Here is a 7,824-nt window from a genome sequence, read left to right on the forward strand (position 1 = left end):
AATCTGTCACCATAAACTGTGTCTTCACAAAGTAAAACCTGGGTCACTTATTTCTTGAACTCAATAGATACTGAGGTAGACAGTCCTGTCAGAGGAGCACCCATTCCATTCCTGATGTTTCCTTCCAAGTGGAGGGCGATCATCAGTATGATGCTCCTGGCTCCACTCCACACCTCAGCCCCTTCCCCTTGACTGGTGAGTCTGAGATGAGCATAAAGACCCCAGACATCTCCTCTTGAGAGCAGGCTGTCAGGTTCTTTGCTCCTCTAGAGTGAGGTCAGTGCCCCGGGCCAGTTGAAAAGATAAACCTAGTTCCTTCTGGGGTTCTTCATGAGGAAACCATAGACACATGCCCGGTCTTCACTCTCATAAAAGCGATATTTCGGTCTCCATCTCCCTTACTCCTTGGTCTTCTCTCTCCATTGGTTCCGATCTTGAGCAGAGGAAAGGGGTACTCTTTATTGCCCTTATGCTCCTGTGCCCCCCAAATTCTCTCTTTGTGTCTAATTGTTTAGCTTGAATCAACCAGATAACCAAGTTTAGCAAGGTCACAAGGAAATGCTAGAACTGAAAGAGAATCTCCAAAAGCCTTGAAATCAACTCTTGCCTTTTCAAGGCTGCACATCCAAGATGACTCACTCACATGGCTGGCCTGACAACCAGGAGCTCAGCTGGGGCTGTCAACCTGAGCTCCTATCAATGGCCTTTCTATGTGGCTTGAGCTTCTCACAGCACGCAGCTGATTTTCCCCAGAGCAAGCATTCCAAGACACCCAGACAAAAGCTGCCAGGCTTCTTATTACTCAGCTTTAGAAGTCCCAGAATGTCCCTTTTGCCACATTCTGTTGGCTAATCAAGTCACGGAGGCCAACCCAGATACCAGGACAGGGAATGAGACTCCAACTCATCCTGGGTAATACAACACTCTGGGTAATAGTCTCTACAATAGGGTAACATAACAATAGAACTAACTGGTCACTTAACACGTTCTCCTTTGTTCAGCAATGTTTTAAACATGCATTCACTCTTGTATGCCACTCTACAGCCAATAAATAGGTACTATCATTAGCTCCATTTTACAGACAAGACAAGTTTTCAAAACTGACCCAGGTTATATAGCTAGTGGTGGAATCAGAATTTAAAGTCAGGTCTGTTTAAATCCAGAGCCTGGATTAACCTAGATGCTAGTCCTTACCATCCCACTAGATGGAAGGCCACATTCTGTTTAAAGATCAAAGACAATAGTTGACTCAAGGAGCATTAGAAAGCAAAGTTCACATCAACATATTTGAAAATACAACAGTAACTAGATTCAAAGTAAGTCTTGCCTATCCTGTGCATGACACCAGAACACCAAAACCTGTCAGTACGCAGCATTTTTCCAGCAGTAAATGGAGGAAAAACACAAGCTCTGCTGGGCAGATTGACGAGGAAAATGTGGTGCTTCTATCAGAAGTTTGTACTTTTAAGATTCCCTTGTGTTTTAGTGGCACCAACACACAAAGGGAATTAAGCCATTTTGATCTCCAATAATGAGAAACATGGTTGACGTTCAGACCTGAAACCATTTAATGCAAGTTAATCCTTGAAACAAATCTGGAATGAAATGAGGGAGAAAAAAATCTTATTATGGTAGACATCAACTAATGGGTTACATTTCTTTCTTCTCAATTAGAAATGGCAGAGGGGTTTTAATTATTTTTCCTTAGCAAGCACATCAAAACATATCTACACAAAAACACAGCAAATATGTTATAAACTGATTTAAGCCAAAGAGCTCGTCAACACTGTTTGCAATTATGAAATCATTTGGGGATATGGTATTTTTTTGGAAGGAATTGTTTTTCTCTTAGATGCAAACCACATCATAGTCCATCAGGCATAAATCTTTTATTGTATCTTCAAGAGCAAAAGTGGAAATTGTACAACAAAGGCGCCACTGATAAAATGCAATGAAGCCCCCCCAGAATCATTGGGATGATCTCACTAGTTAAGAGAGATAACAGGGAATGTCATGGTTTCAAAAATGCTCTTTGGGGGAAAAATTTTGTTGAAATTCAGTGGTGCTCAAGGAGTTCCAAAAAGGAATTATTGGGAACTTTCATCCCCTATCTCCATTTACCATATACATTAAAGAAAAAGGAAGAGTTTTGGAGACTACTTTGTCACTTAGTGAGGAATGGCAGGTATAGTAGTGATGGAAATGAACAACGTAATGTGCTTGTTGAGAGCACAGCTCCGGGAGTGAGACCGCCTGCATATCCTTTCTGGCTCAAACACTTAACAGCTGTATAACTCTAACCTCAGTTTCTTTATTTAAAGTTTGGAATAAAAATAGGACTTACTTCAGATATTTGCTGTGAATGTAAAACATATATTGATAATATGTACCCTATAGATATTTAGTAGTATTAGTAGCAGGACCACCATAATTATTATCATTATATCAGTTTTCAATAGGAATACATGATAAAACATTAAACTAGGACATAGTCTAGATGTGGTACAGGGTCAGGCCAGAGAGTCAGGGAGTTTACACACTCAAAAAACAGAGCCATAAAACCAAAAATAAGGGTCAAATGAGCTAGCAACCCAAAGAGCAATTTGAGTAATGAAGAAAAATTCAAGGAAAACAACTTGCAGGGATGGTGCCAGTGGTTCAATTACTTTGTTTCTTGTTCAATTTTATCACACCGGAGATGCCACACCAAGTCAGACATTCTGCCTTTGCATCTTCATCTAATCAATTACCTGCCCTTTACTTTATTATGGGTCCAGAACTCCATATCTTAAGTAAGTACAGAGAATATGAACCTAATCATAATGGACTGGGATTCAGTGCCAAGTTCCCAGTTTCTGAGAGGTGTGTGTTGGGGGGGAAGTAGTTACAAGACAAGGGTCAACATTGGGGCAAAAAGCAAGTATTTTCTCACAAGGAAGAAATAAGAGGCCAGAATCTGAATCCAGGAAGATGATCACTGCTGAGCCCATAGCAAGGTTACTTTCATGGAAAATCACTGAGCTGACAATCTAAGGGTTCTTATATTTACCCTAGCTCTATGCTTCTCAAAAATGATGATATAACCTGGGGATTATTATTTTAAAAAGTCAACTCTGAGGCTCCATATAAATCAGAATCCTTGGGGGATGAAGTCTGGGAATCTGCAAAATGTCCCCATTCTTATATGTACTAAACTTTGACAATTAGACTAGAAGCTGAGCTAGCTTAGGACACAGGTCTCAACTATGGCAACAGAAAATGTAGAAGGGTAGAAAGCCAGTCAAAAGCCTCCAGAGTATCCCAATGCAACCTCTACTAGATTTAAAAGTTTCAGCCATTCATCATCCAATGAAGGCTATTAGAAATTGTGGAGGCCCAAAAATAACTTAGTGACATAATTCTGCTTCCCTCATTGAAGAATGAAAATTTCAGTGTAATGGTATATTGGAATCAACTGGGGTGGCTGTCAAATGTTGAAGGCTTGTCCCCTTTGGAATCTGTCATTATCTAAGGGCTACAGAATAAGACTAAAGAATTGGAAGATGCATCCCTGAATCGGGGGAATTGCAGCAGAGTTAGGAAACTAATTCAAACCAGTACATTCAGTGAGTATTTGCTGAATTGAATTGAGTGAGCGCCGTCTCTAAGAACTTGAAAGCCTGGTTAGTGGAATAAGAAAGAGTCAAATGAACTAACATTTATTGAGCACTTATATACCAAACTAAGTGTGGGTACCAGACGGGACTCTACGCTCTGTTACGGCAATGTCTGAGGCCCTCTACAGAAGGTAACTGAAAAACGTGAAGTCTCTGATGAGGTACATCCATGGCATACTCTTAACATAGGACATTCTATCATGTGACACTTGGTCCTTGAGCACAACAAGGCACCCAATACAAAGATAGGCAAACTATCTCCTATCCAGTGAGTGACCTATGAGGTCACTTGCTTCAAAAGTTTTACCCCTAAACAGGAATAAAGACACAGACCTACTTGAGAATGGACTTGAGGATATGGGGAGGGGGAAGGGTAAGCTGTGACGAAGAGAGAGAGAGGCATGGACATATACACACTACCAAACGTAAGGTAGATAGCTAGTGGGAAGCAGCCACATAGCACAGGGAGATCAGATCGGTGCTTTGTCACCACCTGGAGGGGTGGGATAGGGAGGCTGGGAGGGAGGGAGATGCAAGAGGGAAGGGATATGGGAACAGATGTATATGTATAACTGATTCACTTTGTTATAAAGCAGAAACTAATACACCATTGTGAAGCAATTATACTCCAATAAAGTTGTAAAAAAAAAAAAGTAATAGCGTCTAACCAAATCACTTAGATTCCCTTGGGAATTTGTACTAGAGCTGTGAGCCTTTCTTTTAATTCTTACTTTGACCCTATAGTATTAGAGATGCTCTTGTTCATCTTAATAAGAGGCAAACTCGAACTGGGCAAGGATAAACAATATTCCAGTCAGGAGGATATCATCCCAGATCTCTGTGATGTCAAAGCTTCTACTTCTACAGAAGATAGACCTAGAATTGCTAAAATGATGTTACAAAAAAAAAAAAGAAAATCAATAAAAAGGAAGAGTTCTCTAACAATTGGAGCAATGCCGAGGTGAGCCATTACAAGATCAGTGGAAATTTCTCTACAAAGGTTGAATAACCTCTGCTTGGGGAGGCCAGTCTGGGAAAGAAAACCTGAACAAGATGGCTGCTACAATCTCTTCCAACCTAAGATGCTATAATTTATTGGCAAACAGCTGGGCACCACATTACGTTAATTCCTTTTTTGTCCTGGCAAAAGTAAAATGTATTCTTGCAGAAACGTCTATTGGCAGCGTGGTTGCCTTGTAAAAGCAGGAAACAAGCTGGGAAAACTGTTTATTTTCTTCTCAAGATTTTCAGATAGCTTAGGTCAAGCAGAATTATAGGGCTATGCAAAGTATAGCACAGTGGTTAAACACACTGGTAAAAGTGGGTTTGTATCCTGGCTCTGCCTCTGTGAGCTGTGTGACTTTGGGCACATAGTTTAACCTTGCAGAAATGCATCTTCCTCATCTGAAACAACCTACCTCACAAGGTTGTTGCAAGAATAAAATGATGCATGGAAAGCACTTTGCACAAAGCATATATCAAACTGTCAATAAATTGTAATTATTAGCTATTCTATAGTAAAGCTGTTTAATGGAACATCCATGTGTTTTTGAACTGCTTCATTATCCTGGTGTTTGACAAGAGGTACTTGCTGAAAATTCCTCAGGGGAAAAAAATGAATGAAATAGAGTTCAATATGTGAGGAAAAGAAAAGACTTTTTTTTTTAACTTAAGTTCTTTTTTCTTACAAGACACAGAGACCGGGCTTTGGATTTCAACAGACCTGGTTTTTCTTCCCTGCTCAATATCAGTAAGATCTTGAATAAATTATTTGGCCTCCTACACCTCAGTGACATAACCTGTAAAATGGGAATACATAATTAGGATGCTTTGGGCTGCAAGTAACGGATTACCTGACTACAACTGGCTCACACAATTGTGGCTTATTTTTCTAATATATCACACAGTCCAAAGATGGTAAGCTCCAGGGTTGATTCTGCAGCTAAAGTATTCCGAAATTGAGTTGGTCTCTGCAATTGCCTTGGCTTCCTCCTCATGATCTCAAGATGGCTAAAGTGGTTCCAAGAATTATATTTTCGTATGAAAATGTCCAAAGCTGGAACAAGGTGAGAAGCACTTCCCTTATGCAGCTTTGTCTTCCCACCAAGAGGAAAATGTTACCTAGAAGCACCCAACAGATGTCAATTCAGGTCCCACTGGCCAGAACTGGGTTGTATGTCCACCTCTAAACCAATCACTGGTAAAGAGACATGGCACTATGGCTGTATCATTGTTCATCCCCAATGGCTAGGAAAGGGATCTACTCCACCACACATCTGAACAAATCAGAGTATTGTTAGCAATGAGTGTAGAGGTAGGTAGGCAAACAGTAATGACTGCTCATTATATCTGTCAAGAATGTTGAAAAGCTTGAATGATACTGTTATACACCTAACACATGTTACGTGCTTGATACATATTTGTTCCACCTTAGTGATTAAAAGATCTTAAAGCCATAATCTTCTCAAATTAAATTATCCCAAAACAGGAGGTACTGATTTATATAGATATATTAGGAATGCTATATAATACAAAAAAAGCCTTTTCTTAAATGTTCCAACTCCATATTTATATAAACATGGGGTCTCCAATTCATGGAAGCTGCATTTCAATGAACACAAATTAAACAAAATACACATATCAATTTTTTGATGCACTTTTGCTGTATCCAATACACCCATATTAAATTATATATATCTTCATAATCTTATCATCAATCTTTATCATCATGACCGTTGATACCTACAGAAATCATGTTTGGGGATGGAAATAATGTGTCATAAGTAAACAATCATTCAGTTCAAAAGTTTATAGGACCAAAATGGAATGTGGGTATTGGTTTATAGCAAGAGGTATGAGCATCAGGTTGACCCCAAACAGAGTTTTGAGAAACTCTTATTGTATATTTATTTGTTGGGGACCCTTTATATAGTGTTCAAATACCACATAACTTTCCACACATCCATGCCTTCTACAGTTTCCTCTACCTTTTAGCAAGCTTGTTCCCATCTTGTGAAATCCAACTCAATTTTTTTCTCCCCTGCAAAGATTTCCTGGACTTCCCTCAGGCAATTACTTCCTCATCTGGTCTCCCCAAGCTACACCTCTTTTGTCCCACTTAATGTAATTATTTACTCATATGTCTTTTTCCTTCACTAGACTTGGGGACAAAGGACTGTGTTGTATTCACGCTGACAGCCCCAGTGCCTAGTGCATTGCTCAGCATGTATTATCGTAGTCCAGGCAATAAATCTTTATTGAACAAGTGGTTTTTATGTTTTATGCACCTACTATGTGCCAGGGACTGTAAGAGAAGCTTCATATACAACATCTTATTGCGTCTCCCAACAATCTTATGAATGAAGAGAATGAATCTCAGAGATTAAGTACTTTTCCTAAGTGGAATCTGAATGTCCATTTAAATCTATCTCTGTTCTTCTCTAAAGCCTGGATATTCTCTAATATGTTGTGAGGTCTTCATGGAGGCTTCATGGCTAGAGCAATCTCAACAACAGTAGCCAAAAGTACCATTTATATATCTGCTTTGACTTCTCTTGTTCTCTTTTTTACAACGTGCAACTAGAAGCCATACCCTTCATTAGTTAGAAAAAAATAATCAAAGCAAACGAATTATTATTTTCATTTCTTTCTTCTAGACAAACTCAATCCTACAGTGCTATAATGAAAAGCTTCAGTAAATGTGTGATTTATCTATAACTAAGCCACCTCAAGCTGGTATTAATGCAGAGTGAAGCTTGGTGGCCTACTGCTGGAGTTTTAGAGTGATAATCACAACTCTTTTCCTCCTATATCTGTAGAGTAGATATACGAGTCAAAGAGAAGACAATCCAGATATTTATTTCTATTAAAGCTAAATTTACAAACAGAGCTTGCTACCACACCCAGATCCCCTTCAGGGCCCAGTACACCCACCCTCAGCTGCTGTGAGTGTTGCATAGATGCCCCCCTAATCTGAAGAGCTGTCCTCAGTTGACGGGGTCACTTCACCTGGGAAGTTACGAGCCCACCACTCCCTCCTCCCTCCCCACCCCGGCGGCCCTTCCACCCCTTTGTCTCAAGGAGAAGTAGCTCTGCAGTGGTCTCTGTGCGCTAGGGTCTTCCCCTGTGGATCAGGTAAACTTGACCTGAGGCCACATTCTTCCTTGCT

This window comes from Mesoplodon densirostris, chromosome 13 (genome assembly GCF_025265405.1).
Source record: "Mesoplodon densirostris isolate mMesDen1 chromosome 13, mMesDen1 primary haplotype, whole genome shotgun sequence".
Classification (NCBI taxonomy): Eukaryota; Metazoa; Chordata; class Mammalia; order Artiodactyla; family Ziphiidae; genus Mesoplodon; species Mesoplodon densirostris.